The sequence below is a fragment of the Pyxicephalus adspersus genome, chromosome 10 (genome assembly GCF_032062135.1).
Source record: "Pyxicephalus adspersus chromosome 10, UCB_Pads_2.0, whole genome shotgun sequence".
Classification (NCBI taxonomy): Eukaryota; Metazoa; Chordata; class Amphibia; order Anura; family Pyxicephalidae; genus Pyxicephalus; species Pyxicephalus adspersus.
In genome coordinates, this window is record NC_092867.1 from 24,132,328 (window position 1) to 24,149,541 (window position 17,214).

General features: G+C 39.8%; 1 protein-coding gene across 1 annotated transcript in view; it reads left to right on the forward strand.

Moving 5' to 3' along the window:
• Positions 1 to 17,214, forward strand: part of GABARAPL1 (GABA type A receptor associated protein like 1) — a 304,992-nt gene that overhangs the window by 161,133 nt on the left and 126,645 nt on the right. The window lies entirely within an intron of this gene.

Here is a 17,214-nt window from a genome sequence, read left to right on the forward strand (position 1 = left end):
GGCTCTTTGTTGGCAAATGCTGATGTGGAGGCGGCTTTCCAGTTGCTACTGGAAAGTCAGCATTTGTTGGGTTACGAGTGGTGGGGCCCTTTTACCTAGACTGGTAATAGGCTATGGGGTGCTCCATATCCTGTTCCTATTTTGAAACATTCAGTTCTTTTTTTTAGCGAAAGAGTGGTGAGGGAGGCGTCCTGGCTCAGGTCCATCATCCATTACTTGGATGATTTTTTGTGCATTGGCCCTTCGGGAACCCAGGCGTGTACAACATTGCTGGGAATGCTGCAGTTCGTAGAGGATCATTTTGGTGTGCCCTTGGCACCTTAAAACACAGAAGGCTTGACCATGGTATTATCTTCTTAAGCATTGAACTTGATACCAAGGCAATGGGGTTCAGGTTGCCAGAGGAAGTGATAGCAGCTGGGGAGAAGCAGAAACTAGTTGCAGTCATTACTGTGGAAGCTGAAATTTAGGTCCATGGGCAGGATTTTTTCAAGGCGAATAGTGGCAGCGACAGCAGGGGTTTAGGTCCGCACTTATTTTGTGAGGTTGACATGGGACCTGCAGGAGGATTTGTGGGTATGGCAGAAGAACAATGGCAAGTCGGTTGGTTGGAAGGGACAGTTAGCAGCAAGGACTTGGAGTTGTTTACAGACGCAGCACCATCGTTGGGTTATGGGGCCTACTTATAGAGGAGGTGAAGTGCGGAGACCTGGCTGAAATCAAGAAATTTGGTCCTGTTTGAGTTGTTCCCCATATTGGTGGCAGTGGAGCTGTAGGGAGAGGATTTAGCCAAAAAGAAATTTTGCTTTCATTTTGATAATTTGGGAGTGGTTTAGGCAGGTAATTGTTTTTAGGCGTCTTCTCCACCAAATGTTAGATTGTTGCAGCACCAGGTGTTAAAGTGCTTGCGTTTGAATGTTATGATTTATGCTGTTCAAATACCAGGTGTGTCTAACCGCATTGTGGATGCCTTGTCCCGTTTGTGGTGGGGAGTGTTTCGCAAGCTGGTGCCAGAAGCAGACTGCCAAGAAGCCCCCTGCTTGAAAATGTTGTGAATTTTTGCGCTCAGCCGTTACCAGGTTTGATTCAGGGTTCTGTTAGCTGGGGTACATGGTGGGCGAATGAGGGAGTCTGGCAGGAGTGTGAGTCATTTTGTGAGGAGATTGGGTGGCCAATTGAAGAGGGTGAGTATGTGGTTTTGGTCTTGTATTGAGCGTGTAGGTGTTTTCAGGGGGGCATGTCAGTGGCAGGAATTAATCCCAGGCTGGCCAGTCTTGCGTTATGGTTTAAAACCAGAGACAAGATGAATTTTATCAAGGTTTTCCTGGTGTGTAAGGCGCTGGGGGGTATTAGAAGGGCATGGCGCAGGTGGATAGGCGTCTGGTGACCTTTTCTTTGTTAAGGTTGTTGGTGGGGGTGTTGGAGCAGGTTTGCTCTTCAATGTTTAAAGTAGCGTTGTTTAGGGCGATGTTTTGTTTAGCATTTTTTGGGGCATTATGGGTGGGGGAGTTGGTTAGCCTGGCACGAGATCGGGAAGATGGGCTGCATATAGGGAATGAGCAGGTGAGGGGGGAGCAACAAAGTGTTTCTGTGGATTTGGAAGTCCAAGGTGGATCAGTTAGAAAGAGGATTATGAGTGGAATTGGATAAAATGCCGAGGTCAGAGGTTTGCCCCATCTGGGCAGTGCATGAATATTTGGCTGTTTGGTCAGGAAAAGGGAGGCCGTTGCTGGTTTATCAGGATGGTCGGTTCCTGTCACGCTACCAATTTGTGGCACTCTTTCAGAAGTGCTTGGTGGCAGGAGAGGTGGAGCCTAGGGCATATTTATCGCACTTGGCTGGTGTGGCTACTGAGGCTGCCAGGTGGGATTTGGGGGACAAGATCATTAAGCACATTGGGCGGAGAAAGTCCAACTGTTTTCAGATGTAGGTGCGCCCGTGATTGCTTTAATGGGGGCTTGGGGCAGTTATGTTTCAGGTATGTAGGGGGGGTGGTTGGTAGGGATTGGGGGGTTGAGGAGTTGGAGGAAGTTTGATAGGTTGCTGGGGTGGGACTGGTTGGTAATATGTTCTGTTTTGTGTTTTGGTAGAGCTACTGTCTAATTTGGATTTTAGGGGACTCCTTGGTATTTTGGGGAGTGAGGAGAGCAGGCTTGTGGCCTAATGGCAGACAGCTGGGTGTGTCTCGAGCTGTGGCCATGGTTTGCTGGATTGGAATGTGGGGGATGAATGAGGTGGCATAGGTGCCAGAGTTCCATCGTTACACTAGGCTAGACAGGCCCCCAGATGTGGTAGTAATGCACTGTTGTGGTAGGGAATGATTTGGGTCAGCGTCCTTCAAAGAAGCTGATTCAGGATATTAGGTAGGATTTTGTGAGGTTGTCTACAGATTTTCCAGGACTTTTGGCTCGGTTAGTTGACCAGGTGAATAGGGGCAGGGTGAAGGTGAATCAGGAAGTGGGCAACTTTATTGTGCACAATGGAGGGTTAGTGGTGAGGCACAGAGAATTTGAGATAAATAGGACGCAGTACTTGTGGGGTGATGGAGCACATTTAAATGCTGTTGACACTGATTTGTGGGTGTTGGGTTTGGAGGGTGGGATTCTGAGAGCTTTGCGGGTGTGGGGTGGCTTGCAAGCGTAAGGTTATCGTTCACTAGTCATGGCAATTGGGGTCCTCGAAGGACATCCTTAAACAAGTTTGGCAAGGGAGAACCATTAAAGGTGTGGGATGTCCAGAAGGGTATGGTAACTGGGACCAAGAGACCAAGGTGGTTTTAAAGATCTGCAAGTAGTATGGGCTCTGTGGCTAAGAACAGAAGTGATGGTTTTGGGCAGCTCCTCACGGTGGTATAGTGTGGTCAGTGGTATCCCCGAGGGCTTGCAACTGGTAAGAAAGGAACGGTTTTGAAAGGGTACACATTTGTGCAATTGTTACTTAGGGTTATTTATCATTGATGTTGTATATGCTTGTACTAAAATGTAATATGCTTGTTACTAAAATTATTTGGTTATGTAAAATGTTTAAAATACGTTGTAACAATAAAGCAGTCAATATGACCATTTTCTCACAAAAAGGGTGTGTTAGTGTTGTTCTTTATTTGTATTCTTTCTCCAGGTCAGATATTCACATACTAAAACCAAATCATGACAGCCAAAAAAACTGCATTTTGTGCAAAAACTGCACAAAGGGAGTGGTCAGCAATGGCAGCATCATGATCAGTTCTCATTATTATATATGCACATCCAGTGACAACAAGGTTTGTGTTACTACTTCACCCTGATAGAACCACCATGAGGACATTGGCATGTGAATTCTGATTCACACCCATCCAATCTGATCATTGTATTGCTGCATGTGTTTGAAAATAATGAGCTGCCAATGCATCAGAAGGACAAACAAAAATTGTATATGAACCCTTTTTTATACTCACTGCACAGTAGTACACGTTTGGGTAATACATTGGGGTGCCATTGACAAGAATGTGACTTCAACACACTAAATTAATGTTTCTTGACCTTTTAAACATGGGGGAACCCTTGAAATAACTTTAAAATCTTGGGGAACCTCTACTATACTAACCATATCCATAGCTCATGATATATTAGTGTGGTGGTCCTTGGGAAGGCTGCCACCGTTACAGATAGCCAAAAAGATGTGTCAATTAAACTCACCTGAAAGGCACAAATTGCTCATTGCTCAAGGAACCCCCAGCAACCTCTGGAGGAACCCTGGCTGAAAAAACAGTGCACTAAGGCATGTAATATATATACACATACCTTGCGGTAATGCATGTGTTAGCACGTGAATTACTGCAATGCCTACACTGCAAAGGCAGCTTAACACTTTGCAGGCTTTTATTTAGTTTCTGGTGAAAATGCTTGTCTTGCAGACGTACTTATAAATAATAAATACTACACATACAAGTTCGCCCCTCTTTTTGATATATTGATCCCATGTGAAAATATGAATATATCTGAAGATCAGTAGATTAATCACTGGTGGAATGATTAGCTCTATAAATTGCAATTATTGCAGCTGTGCTTCTACCTGGCTATGTGTAAAACATGAACTGGAAAAAATGAATGTGACCATTGGAGTTATAAAATCCTGAATCCTACTGTGTAAAGTTGTATAGGTATTTTTTTAAACATGAAAAAAAAAGTGATGAAATTATATGCTATGTGAAATTTGTATTCCTATATATACAAGAGAACACCTAAATTTGATTATGTTCTATGCTATGTAATGCTACACACACTTAAGCATCTTTCAGACATGCAGACTAAAACCATGTGGTTAGCTGCTCCTGGATGTTCATATATTGCCCAGGAGCTGCTTTTAGAGTCATCCACTGATTTAACAAACGTTGTGTTGTGCAGGTGCAGTCCAGTCCTCTAGCAACAACCAAAACACAATTGCAAAACAACCACATTTGGCTTCAGCTCACTACAGTGGGAACATCGCCCCATTAAAACCAATAGAAGGGAATGGAAGCTACATGTTGCACCCAGGAACCATGCCGCAAACGTTTTCAGAAAATAGTTTCAATCCACTCTTAAGACGGTTGAATAGGTGCAGTTGGGAATGTTGAAAACCAGTTCGATACAGGTCTGAAATTAGCCTTACTCACCCATTTGAAACCAATGCCTTCCCCATGAAGCCCCTATCAAGATCAAGTGGGCCTATAATGACTTCTCTGCACTGCTTCTAGTGGCCAATCTACAAATCTCCACATTAGTTACAAAATAAACTTTGAAAGAGTCTAAAATGACTAAAAGGGGATCTCAAGCTTTGAAAAAACAAGTTAATATAACTATTCAATGCAACCCAATGCAAAGCAGAATCCATCCATGTATAACATGGACAGATACTGGGAATTACCATCAGATATGCCTCCGGATATACAGAAAAAAAACAAATACTGATGATACTGAAGACTTGAATCTGTATTGTGTTTACATACAAAGAACAAAAACAATAAACTAAATTGTTGTCTGTGTGTTTATAATAAAGTGATATTTCAAATTGACAAACATTTTAAAAACTGTAACCAAAGCAGCAACATTTTTTTTACACAAATACCTGGTATAGGGAGTCACCTGGCAAGAGAAGGAAGAGAACCGGAGTGATAGGGATCCCTGAGGTCACTCCCTGGTTACATGATCTAACATGGCTGACAGTGTATTTAAGCCTGTAAAGTGTATGTCCAGCCACATTTTATTTCTAGTCTTGTAAAAAGCAAGAGAGGGTTTACACCTCTACAAGGTTCTTTTTTTTCTTGTCTGAAAGACACAACAGGAAATGAGAGGAAATCTCTTTAAAGTAAACAACATTTTCATCCCAAAGAGTTGCCATGGAAACATCTGGGGATTTTACCTCACCTTTTTGCTCTAATGATAAATTAAGATACTAGATTTCCCCACACGTCCAATTTTAGTGACAATGGTCACCGGAACAAATAAAGGAGCTAAATCTCCCACCAGATAGAAATAAAAATTAAAAGTCTACTTTTCTTCAAAACTTCAACAAATAGCCTCCAAACACACTCTAAGTATTTGCTTTCATGGTCAGAATCTCTGAGTGCTTTTATCATTTTTTACCTAATAATATTCTATAAACACGGGTATATTTTTTTTTAGAGCCCGTCCCTAATAAAATACATGCGTGTTGCTATGTGTTTAGCAGCCCATTCATTCATGGGCAAACTGGCACAGCACCTCACACAGAAATGTAGTTATACTGCTCCTTTGAAAGTGCAGCCTACGGCAATGAACTATCATGCATTGCTGCAAGTTGTGCTGGTAAAACGTCCATTTGGGGTGACATTAGGAATCTGGGGCGCCAACACACGTCATATACATTGCGGTAATGCATGTGTTTCTGCTTCAGAAAAAGTTAATATAGCAAGGGGAAGGAGGCCATATTGGTTTGTGTGGTAAATACTGTCAATAGTGCATCGCTCTACTATCTTAAAGTTCTCCAAGTGCTTCTCTTCTCTGCCCGCCATAGGCGTCTCACATAGTTTGTTTTCTCCAATACGTTGCAGGGACACACCGTCCATGAGGTACAGGGAGTAATCTGCCTCAAGTAATGCTCTTTAGTACAGTGGCAGCCATGTCATGGAGGATGAATGGGTCAATATTGTATTAGAACCATTCAGTGCACCCACCTATTACTTCACAGGAAGTTTTACTATTACTGGGAACAGCAACATAAAATGAGAAGGTGGGAATGAATCCCTATTTTAAAGCGTTCCCCCCTCAAGGGATTGTGAGAACTGTAGGTTTCTGAACCCCTATGTTTTGTTCTCAGGGGCTGCTCCATGTAACTCCTGAAGGGGCCCAGGGCAAGCCAGCTGACCATAGAAGGTTCTAGAAGGGTTTGGGGATTCCATAAAAAGGGATGGGAAGTAGCAAACGCTGCCAGTAGAAAAATAGCATACCAACTGTAGGCCCATCACCTTCCTGTCCTTTGCCATGGCATTATTGTAGTGTGTCACTTTTGAAAATGGTGACAGCCCTGGCAACTGTTCACCTGTACGCATGAAAAAATAAATATCTTCTAATCTTTCCCTGACCTAAAGAACCGTGGGCCATGTTCCATGACCTGTGGTCAGTCCATGATATGTCTATATTTTTTTTTTATTGACAAATATTGATTCCTTAGGGTTCTTTAATAAAGTTGTGCTTAGTGGTAAGTGCAACCCCATAGAGAGTCATGGAAACAGAGATTCCATTCCATTTGTAGTGACTTACAAAAGGTGAGACTTTGGGGAGACACATCACTTCATCAATGCAATCCCAGGAAATGAGGATGGTTTTGCAGGATAGGTAATGAAACAAAACCATGGGGAGACCAGGGGGTGGACTACTGTGAGTGCATATTGACGTGACATTACACACCATCAATCCAGAGAATTTAAAGCACTTTCAGCTACAACACTGCTTCTTCTCACAATTTCATGCTAGTGTCTGCTAATAAGGTATAGGTTTTCATTTGTCTGCCAGCCCATACATTCTTACATCTAAATTATGCATGACCACTTGAGCTGTCCATTAAAATGTATGTAAACCCTAACAGCAAAACAATTCTATTGCTCTCTTTCAGTGTGTAACATACTATTTAAATCTTTTTGAAACACAAAAGAAAATACCAGGTAATCCTGTTGGAGGTTTTCATTTATAAGATAACAATGTTGCTCCTATATTCATACAGTACATGAGAAAGTGTTGTTTCCCTAGGACAGAAAGTTTGTTACTGTCAGAATCACCAGGTGGAAAAAAATAGGAAACTATGGGCTATTTCAAACCATTGGTTGACTGCAGTTTTCTGCTGCAGGCTCAACTGCAATCTTATCCACTTCCATTCAGTTGAATAGGAGCAGTTGTGAACCATTTTGTGCATGCGGCTGCTTGCGGCTCTGGTGGATCTCTGCATAGTTCTATCCATAGTGATCGCTTCTGTTGCTTTTCGTTTGCTTTTCCTTGTGTGACGCTCTCAGACACGCAGCAGCAGTTTCCTATGCACCAAGGAGCAGCCAAGAATTAGAAGACCTCAATCTGTTAATATGAAACTAAAAGGCACAAAAGGTCTTGGCTGTGTAAAAAACTGCATAGCTATAGCCAAGCACACCTACACAAGAGTTTTTTTGAAAAGTTCAGTTCCAAAGGTAATACTTTACACAAATCAATAAGACTGCTTTAAGAATGTATATATTTTTGGCTTTCCTGATTATTTTTTCTCTAACCTGTTGTTTCCACCACTTATCCCTTTTTATGGGCTTATAAAGAGTCGGTCATTTATGCTACAGTTGTGTCTAAGGGGGGAAGGAGCATTGCAAAAGTTTGTATTGCAAGTAGTTGTCGGTTTTACGCTGAGTAGACAAAGTGAATCAGTCTCTTCAACTCAAATCAAATGTTTTTTCTGTATATAATTAGCTTTTCAAGAGTCATTATTCAATGTTCTATATGTGTGTGTTATTTATTAGTTGAAATGCTCGCACAGCCTCAAGGTTGATGAGAATGCTATATAAACTATGAATAATGAAATCATAATAAATACAAAAATGTCCAATTTTCCGACTCTGCAAGTTTGGTAATGTCTACACTGTATAATCCTATGCTGGAAAATTGCTTCATAAATTAATAATATATTTCACTCATTTATATACTGCCAGCATATTCGATTACACTTTCCAGAGAACAAAAAGCCATTCACCTCGGTTTCCAAGGAAGCTTTAATGTCTCTATCAAAATCACACATGCATGTGCACAAGCTAGGACTATTGGGTAGCATTCAGTTAATATATTGGGCTTGATTTATTCAAGCCCTCCAAGACTGGAGAACATAGACTGTCATGAGTGAATGTGGGTGATCCAGCCAAACCTGGAAAAGATCTGGTCGAGGATTGAAATTATTTCTCAATGAATAACAGGTTCCCCCATATTAGTCTATTTTCTTGGAGTACTTTAATAAATCAGGCTCAATGTATGCTATTGAACTGTGGGACTAAACTGGATCACCAAATAGAAATTCATGCTAACATGGAAAGAATATACAAACTCCAGGTCTGGTAGAAATTGAACTCAGGACCTTTGTACAGCTTGTACTAATACTTTTACACATTTCTCATTAACCAATATGTAAAGGTGCACCTAATACTAAGAAATAATCTGTAAAATACTCATGGATAGGGGCATAGATTTTGAGTAGATACTTCTCTTCATTCGACTTTTGTTGTAGTTCACATGTCCGCCCCACTGCATTCTGTCTATTATTTGACAATGGAACAACCCTGCTGATGATTCTGGAATACCCTTCTTGCTCACACTTACACACAAAAACAAGTTTATTACAACCACCTATCAGATTTAACTTTGTATTGGATTATTATTGTGATTGATAGCTAAAAATGCAAAGAGGGGAAGGATTGAGAAATTACATTTCTATAGCCCTTCTACACGCTCTCTGACGCATATGCTTTTCCAGTGCATTATAATGAAACAGTAGGTAGCTTCACATAATCTATATAGCAACTTCTTATTGTCAGTGTTTACTGGCCATTATTAGAAGATCAGTGACAATTTACTTGTTGCCTGGAAATGATCATAAATGCAACTTTGGGAATACAGTGCTTTCTGGCATTCTTGCGAAAATTTCCTTCGAAGTTCTGATTGGTACCATCGGAAAACACTATAGGAGGATTATCATGGCTGCATTCATAAATAGAGCGGTGGGAATCCGTCTGTCAGTGAGCGATCCCCGGGCACTACAGGTCTGAATGAGGGCAAGCCCTCATTCTGACTTGTAGTGTCCGGGGATTTCACTGATTGCTGTTGCCCCCCTATAGTACGTGTTCCTGGATAGAGTTTCTCTATTCAGCAAGACAGGACTCCTGTGTTCTTGGATAGAGAAACTCTATCTACTCCACATTTATGAAGCCAAATAATAACAGAGTTCACTATTGTTGATGATGATTTGACAGCTGGGTGGTGATCAGGGGCAGGTAAAAATGATTATTGCAGAATGGACATTGCCTGTCCTATTCTGCAATAATCACCTGCCTGATAATGCACTTTAACTTTGTTGTTGTTGCAACTTTATTGCTGGAAGCCATTGTTATGTAGGCTTTACCAGACAAATTTAGAATTGCAGTGAATGGAGAATTTCAGATCTCCATTCACATCTCTTCAGATTTCAATAAGTGGGCAAAAACATTATAATTGAAACAAATGGAAAACGTCAGAGAAGGGTTTATTTGTCTTTTAAAAACTATTTTTCTAACTTTACTGCTGTACTTTGCATATGGGAAAATCAAAGGATTGCTACTCACATTAGGAATGCTAACAAAACAACTTTTAACACTGATCAATTGACAACCACATTACTGATAACACATTTTTGAATCTCTATCTAAAAATACCCCTAAATACTTATCTTTTCCAATACTTCCACTATTGAGAAGATGTTTTTTTAAATAAACGGTTGTTTCTCAATTAACAATATGGAGATGTAAGCCAATACCTGATTGGTTGCTGTAGGCTGTTACAATTATTTTGCACCATTTCATGAAAAAAACCCAGAAGTATTATTAAAAAAGCCCCTTTTTCTGGAATAGACAGCTCTGGACTTTAGAAACACAGTGAAATAATCTCTTGTCACGGATGTCAGGACATTAGCCCTTAGGCGTTACACATAAAACTGTAAAAATAATGGCATAAACTTGCTGATTGTGACAGAATAAGATTAAGTAAGGGTTTCAGGAGGAATCCATCAAAGGTTCTGTTCCATGTAATAGCCTCCAGAATGGGTAAGCTCCCAGGGGGTCAAAAATTCTTGAAAAAAATAAGTTAGAAAAAAAATCAATTATTAAGGTTTGTGACTGTAGAAAAGTAAGTAGGAAATAAGGTTGAGTTAACAGGTTTCATGCATTGCCACATCTGATGACTCCAGTGAAGCTTTTGAATTAATAGGATTACTGCATCATACAGTATTTGCACAGCAGAAATATTAGTCAAAATGTTTTCAGACTGAAAAAATTACCATCTCATTAACCTCAGACTTTGCACAGCACTATTATATATGCATGTAGCAAAGGGCCTAATTGTGTTACAAAAATCCAATCTTATAATAAATATTTATTCTTGTAATCATGTGCAAGAGCTTAAAACTGCATATAAAAGAGGAATCTGTGATCTAACCTTTATTTAGAAACTGTACATCTAAACTTTTGTCTCTTTGTAGCTTTTAAAAATTGCCCTGGTATGTCTCTCAAATGGCTAGCAAACATTAGACACATACTCTGGTGTGCAGCCTGGCCACTGAACAATCTTTATACCTAGAGGTCTTTTTATAGGCATGAAATAATGCAGATAGTGAATTAGTATGTTTGTGGGAGTGAAGGAATGCAACAAGAACTGCTGGACCATCATCAGGGAAACTTTGAAAAATCCCTCATGACTGCTCAAATTGTTTGCTAGCAGGCTCTACCGGGACACATTACCCAGGGTCAAGAAATTGCCTATGAACAAACTAGGGTTCTCTAATTTAAACATTTGTTTTCAATTTTATGTATTGAAAAAAATTACAATTCATTGGCGGATTTAATAAAAATTAAAAAACAAACAATTCTGATTTTTTTTTTTTTATGGACAATACCTGCACTTTTGTTCTCATTGTCTTGTTTCCTGCTCTTTTAAGTTAGACTCCTGGACTGGTATTTAAGAGGATCCAATCAGTTTGGTAAAAAAAATCACTATGCAAGTATTATTAGAAAAACCTGTGTTGCCTACTGTTTCCGTATTCCAAATCTGCTCAGTAATATTCTTCAGCATTTAGCATTTTCATGAGTGTGAAATGCCTCAGTCCCTGTAGAACCACTGAAGAAGTTATAATAAGGGTTCTATTGGAGACTTGCATTGTGATTTTTAAAATGTATTTTGTTAGAGACATACACATATAAATGTACAAAATACATCACCATCAAACTTAACAAACCAAACATACAGGTCAAAATAAAGAAATCATTCTTAATTAATAGTACTAGAGGTGATACATGAATGAAGGCCAATAGTCCAAAGTATTATTACACTAAAACTGGGGGGGTCAAATGAAAGGAATCTATACGACAATGTGATTTATTTTCTAGAGACTTTATTTTATTTTATTTTCAGGGTCTAAGGGTTCAAGTACATGAATTAGAATTGTGGTTTTAAAGATTAGCCATGAAGCATGGGGGTCATAGCCTTATTTACAGCACATTTCCTATTTTAAGCCAACCACCTTTTATTATAACTGAGCAGACTCCACAAGTGGCAAGGGTATTATTAGTAGTCTTAGTATATCAGTTTATTACATCAACCTATTAGCCACTGTGCATTGAAGTATTGATGGAGCTTCTGAAGAAACACCTTATCTGAGTTGGTGTAGAGGACTTGCCGTATTGATTGTTACTTATCTGTACTATAACCACTGGTTTATAGCAGGGTAAGCTGCGATCAGAGTATTCTCCCAGGCATCTGGTTATTTTCCCATTTTCACTTAAATCTTCTGCTTAAAGAGATAATTATTTAATTAAAATGTGTAAACATTGCTTAATCAAACAATGATACATTTGACTGTTGTGCCAGGAGAGGGGTGCTGTTGGTTTGCATCTCTAAGGTTTGTAATCCTAACACGGACCTTCCCTATTTCACTAACATTAACCCTCTTTGTATCCATAATATTAACCCTCTCTATATCTCTATCAGTAACCCTCACTCCCTGTATTCTTAAAACCTTCACAATTACCCTCCCTGTAACCCTAACACTATGACTTATGCTACGGCAATGTTATAAATATTGTTGGATGTGGTGCCATTCATTTTTTCATTCATTCATTATTTCTTCTGAAAGGCCTCCCCAACAGATGTGTGTTGTAGCAAACTACAATTTGCATGGTAATGTGCACTTGTGTGTTATAGTGCACTAAAAAATGATCTAGTATTCTTCTTCTTCCTAATGTTTTGGTATGTTTGGCAGCTCATTCAATTAAATGGGTTGCCTAATGTAACACATGTTAACACACTGAATACCATGTGTTAATGTGTATACACTCATGAAAATGTTTTATGACTTAATGTGCAAAAACATAAAAAAAGATGTTAGTTTGATATTTGTAATGCAGTACACTACAACACACAGGACTGTCCCTATACCTCTAACCTTTATACACTGTAACCCTAACATTGATCCTTCTTAATGTAAGCCCTTGTTTGCACAATTACATCTCCTACGTCAGAACCTGTGCTGGAGATAAACCCTACCTGCACCTGAACACCAGAATGCTGGTGCTTGAATCAACTGTTCTGTACAAAGCTTAATACTATACAGCTTAAAAGAGAATATGCAAGATATACAACACAGAATTGATGCTTGACTGATGAGAAATTGAATCAATATCATAGATGAATATATGACAGACACTGTGTCTGTGATGTGAATTGATCTTGGCTTATTGTTTGATTTTACAGTGATTTAGCCGGAAAACATATGCCTGGTATTTTTTTGGGGCTGTCAGGTTAGAATCTGTAAAAAGCAACTGTATTTTATTATTAGACATATTTAAATAAAAAATGTTGTTGGGAATAAAGTAGCCATGCTGAGTTCTTAAAGTGATTATGTTTTTAATGCATTTTTAGAATTGTTGGAATGGTTAGATATGACAGGTTTAAATATTCAGCAACCTATAATGCCATTATATGTCTAAATAAAGTTTCAGCATACTCCAGATTTTTCACAGTTAGCACTTACAGTAAATAGATCATAGGGCCTTATTCACAGCCAGCAGGTCTTAATTGGCACAAGAAGAGGGCTTAAAGGGCACCTTTTGTTTTCCGAGGTACTTACTGTTTTCAGGGCAGTGAAATTATTACTATTAAGAGAATACCTGTTTGTATTTGAGATTTTTTAAATATGTATTATTTTTAAAAGCTGTCCTTTAAATTACATCTCTCTTAGTACCATGGTTTCTTACTTTGTTATGCAGTTCCTCTGGCCACAATGTCACTACAGCAGTCAATCAAGCTTTGCAGCAGTGCATATAAAGCGCAATACAGAGTGAACAAATGTATGACATTGCTGCTACTCCTTCATTGTCCAATGAGCAGACTGTGGGGGTTTATCAAAACCTGGATGTACAGTTTTGTAGGCAAGCCTAGATAACAAGTGGCAGCACATAATTAAAAATCATTTGACATTAAAAAGGTTTTTACAGTTAATCTATTTATTTTCTTATATCATTATTATCCAGTATTTACATAGCATCGACATATTACGCAGCGTTTTACAAAGTCCATAGTAGCGGTCCCTGAAAGGGGCTCACTACCATTGTCATCTGTCATTAACACAGTCTAAAATCAATTTGGGGGAAGCCAATAAACCTAACTGCATGTTTTCTATAGGTAAGCTTTAAAAATTACCGAACTGCAAGAGCTGTGCTCTGAAAAAGGCAGGCGGGGGGCTAAGGACTAGTTATCAGTATTGCCAAGGGGCAAAGTTCTAGTTATTAATAACGGCTGTGGGCTCTCTGCGGCTTATTATTTCCAATTACCAAGCTATCATGTCTTGTTCTGCACTGTTTTTTTCATGTGAAGATGGGCAACCTGGTTTTGCTTTGTCAAGTTAGAGGTCTTAAACAAAGTTAATAAGGAGTGGGGCATATGGAGGCATATTATTTAGAAACAGAAACATGTTTCTTTTCTTACCTATTTAATAAAACCATTCACTTGTGTCTGTTCTGTATGGTCTTGTTTAAGTAAACAAACACCACTAATGCCAGCATACTTCCTTCCACTTAACATCCAGATTGCTTGTGCCGGGCAATTATACTGGGCTCTGCCAACCAGCAGGGATACAGACCATATGTTCTAGCAGGTGTCAACGCAGAAGAAGGGGAAGCTTGCTTGGCAGAAATATATCTCATTGGCTGACCAATATTTGTAATACTATTATATTAGATCATTTCACTACCTCTTCCATTTGTTTTCATTATAAACGTTTAATTCCTTAATGAAAAACATGTTGCCAGTGTTTTCTTCCTGGCAGTCGAAATTGCCTTTTGCTTTCTAGTACATCCTCTCCCATATAGTAGTTTCTGCCCTAGGTGACATGAGACGTGCTACTCAAAGAGCAGCTTGTAAGATTTTTACCTCCCCACTTTATTTCAAGTATTTCCTTCTCCCTTAGCCAGTTAAAATGTATGAATATTTCAGAACCAAAAAGTTTAGACCTTGTATGCCAGAATCTCAAGCTGTATTCACTAAGGTCTTGGTTGGTTGTCTGCTTGTTGGACCCACATGGGTAAACCATTTATGGAATCCCCTGATTTTTTTTCTATTTCAAGTTATACACAATAATTACTGCATTCATAGCAATTAATTAGGAGTTAAAAAATGACATATACAATAATTTAATAAAATGTTCTTACTGAATGTTATTGTTACCTATATAAACCACTGTTAAGCCAGATATAAAAGAGCTCTGTAAGGTCAGCACCAGACCCTACCAGACACCAGTGCCCCAATCTAACACCGCTGTCTTTACTTTTAGTAAGCCCCGGCTCAGCATCAGGAGACTTGTTGCATCTCCCAGTACTCGGTTGCCCCAGGACTTACTGCACAAGGGATGGTGTCTGGTATTGGGCTGGCAGAAAGCCAGGAACCCACAGATAGCAGTACCAAGATTCCAACAGAGCCAAGTCCAGAATACAGAGCAGTGGTCATACACAGAATATCCTCAACCAAACGAAGTACACAAGGACAAAACACAAGCAGAGTCAGGGTCACAGGCAAGGTCGGTCCAGGCAGCATAAATTGGCAATGTCAGAAACAGGCAAGGTCAGCAACAGTAAATGAGCTGATAAATCTCCAGCACAGATTAGCCCAGCTAAACGCTACAACAGGCGCTGATGACTGGGAAAATCCCAGCAGCCAATAGCAGTGCAGGACTGAATCAGGAGCTGATCAGCCTCTAGAATCCCCTTCAGCTGTGCACAGCCTAACAATGGATGCTGGGGATGCCATAAATCCATCAGGCTGCAGATCCAAAGGGAAGCATGGGCTACTGGTATCCCAGTTCTCCTGGCTGCCATAATTGACATTGCTGGACAAAATAGACAGTGTTTATTACCAGGATGGTGCACAGCACGGTGTCGCCGGACAGATGAGCATTTCCTAACAACCTCCTTATACTTCTAGGTTCAATAGCAGTTTCATGGTCTGCTATGGGTATAGAAATACTCTTGTAATTTATGATGTAGGAATGTGTGTGTGGATGCCATGGTTCGCAGAATCAAATCTGTAAAGCTTCTTTTGGCCAGTCAAATGTAGGATGGGACCTAGAATATTCAGCAACAGCTTACCACAAAGTATAGGTGGTGTATGTCACACCTACCTTCTACTCACTAAAGTATTGGCACCTCTCTCCTGTGCATGTGGGCAGTTCTGACCATGGGTACACCTGTTTTTCCATGTTTTATCAGTTTCGCCCATCCCGCTGCCCAGTCAGGAGGTAGCTTCCTAATAGCCCTTGGCTATTTAGCTGGTTTAGATACAGAACATAGTGTTCAAGCAATGTGTCTCCAGACATTTGCTGAGCCCCCTAGCTCTGCTAGCATTCCTACCCAGTTTACCAGTCCAACTCCTGTTCTAACCCTTTTGTTGTCCAGTCCTTGTGCCTTTGCTACCTTGTGCATTTCCTGTCTTGCTGTTCCAGTGTCTTTCTTTGCCTTCAGTGACCCCCTGGCACTTAACCCCTGGCTTTGTTTCTGACCTTGCTTGTTTGCCGCCTGCCTTGAGTCCAGCCTTCTTTGACTATTCTCCTGCCTGCTGATTCAGTACTGCAAATTGTTCTGCCTACCCTGATGTGCCCAAGCTCTGGAGTAGACCAGGCTGTTGCCTAGATTCTGCACCTTGACCCCTCTTAGGGCTCACACCACCACTGAGCAAGCCATAGTGACCCCTAGTCGTTCTGTCTCTCCAAGGGTGAGAATGTGAAGACAATACAGTTCGCTAAGACCTTGTAATGGGACATAATGTCACAGTAAAAGAGATAAAGTGCCACATGCTGTCATTGATATCTGTGCTTTTAAGGGAATTTAAAAAATGTCTTTTGATCTGTTTGCATATTTATACAGGATTTTGTCCCGTGCTAAAAATGTTTAGTCTAACATCATGGCACACTGTAAGCTTCAGGTAGCTATAAATAGCACCTTGGTTGCCCCTCTAACCAGACATTACCTGCATGTATTTCATTACCACATTAAAGGGGGGTGAAGGACAGGAATGGCAAAGTATGAACAAATTAAATAGAGAACTATCATAGAATGGGAAAGGTAGCCAAGAGCAGTTAAAGATTTTAAAAAGTTCAGAAAGTATTAGGTTTATGAAAGAAAAGAAATGCTGGTAAGTGAAGCCAGAAAGTGCCACAGGACAGGCAGCAAACGAATGTGGATGTAAGAACAAGAATAACAAGGAATAAGCTGATAAAATAATAATACTAACTACAGGGGATTTAAACAAAACATGGATTAAGATGCTTCCTGTTTATAAATGAACTTAATAATAACGTAATAATACTTTAGAATGCCTTGTAAGTTGTTTTATCTGTCTCACAGCTAATAACTACATCAAAAGTTGCTCTGTTACTTTACGATGCTTCACTTTAACGCAGGTA